Here is a 1,692-nt window from a genome sequence, read left to right on the forward strand (position 1 = left end):
TCTCCTCACAAAGTTTTTGTCTGGTTTTGGTATTAGGATAATACCGGTCTCATAGAATGATTTAATATTTTCTCTGCTTCTATCTTCTGGAAAAGATTAGAAAATTGATGTCATTTCTTTTTAAAAGTTTGAAGAATTCACCAGTGAACACATCTGGGTCTGGTGCTTTTTGTTCTGGAAGGTTATTAATTATTGATTCACTTTCTTTAGTAGATATAGGCTTATTAAGAACATCTATTTCAACTTGTGTGAGTTTTGAGAGATTGCATCTTTCAAGGAATCAATCCATTTCAACTAGGTCATCAAATTTAGGGCACAAAATTGTTCATAATTTTCCTTTATTATCCTTTTAATATCCATGGGATCTATAGTGATGGCCCCTCATTCATTTCTGATATTAGTAATTTGTATCTTCTCTCTTTTTATCTTAGTTAGCTTGCCTAGAGGCTTATAGATTTTAATGATTTTCCAAACAATCAGCTTTTTGTTTTTTGATTTTCTCTATTAATTTGTTTTGAAATTTATTGTTTTCTGTTCCATTTTTATTATTTATTTTCTTCTGCATACTTTGCATTTAATTTACTCTTCTTTTTCTAGTTTCCTAAGGCAGAAGATTAGATTTTTATTTTAGGTTTTTCTTCTTTTGTAATATATGCGTTCAATGTTATAAATATCCCTCTAAGCACTGCTTTCACTCCCTGCAGCAAATATTACATTGTATTTTTATTTTTATTTAGTTAAAAATATTTTAAAATTTCTCTTGAGATTTATTCTTTTCACCTACATGTTATTTAGAATTGTGTTTTTAAATCTCTACATATTTTGGAATTTTACAGCTATTTTTCTGTTATTGATTTCTAGTTTAATTCTGCTGTGCTCTGAGAGCAGACATTGTATAATTTTTGCCCTTTTACATTTGTTATGGTATGTATTATGGCCTAGATTGTGGTCTACTTTGGTGAATATTCAATGTGAGCTTGAGAAGAATACATAATCTGCTGTTGTTGGATGAAGTAGTCTATGGATGTCAATTATATCTAGTTAATTGATGGTGTTATTCTATTTATTTATGAGAGAGAGATGTAGAAGTCTACAATTATAACAATGAATTTTTTTATTTAGTTCTTTGGTATTTGTCTCATGCATTTTGCTGCTATGTTGTTGGGTACATATGCTTTAAGGATTGTTTCGCCTTCTTGGAGAGCTGACCCCTTTATCACTATGTAATCCTCCTCTTTATCTCTCATAATGTTACTTGCTCTGAAGTCTGCCTTGTCTGAAAATAATATACGTACTCCTACATTCTGTTGATTAATGTTAGCATGGTATATCTCTCTCACATAGCTGGGTCTTGTTTTTTGATCCACTCTGACAATCTGTCTTTTAATTGGTGTGTTTAGGCCATTGATGATTAAAGTGGTTACTGATATAGTTGGATTAATGTCTGCCATATTTGTTACTGTTTTCCATTTGTTGTCCTTGTTCTTATTTTTTATCTTCCACACTTTTTCTGCCTTTTGTGGTTTTGAGGATTACATATAATTTTCTCTCCTTTCTTAGTATATCAATTATACTTCCCCCATCCTTTTTAGTGGTTGCCCTAGAGTTTGAAATATATATTTATAAGTAATCCAAGTCCACTTTCAAATAACATTATCCCACTTCATGGGTATTGCAAGTACCTTACAATAA

Source organism: Pteropus vampyrus, unplaced genomic scaffold (assembly GCF_000151845.1).
Source record: "Pteropus vampyrus isolate Shadow unplaced genomic scaffold, Pvam_2.0 Scaffold120, whole genome shotgun sequence".
Taxonomy (NCBI): Eukaryota; Metazoa; Chordata; class Mammalia; order Chiroptera; family Pteropodidae; genus Pteropus; species Pteropus vampyrus.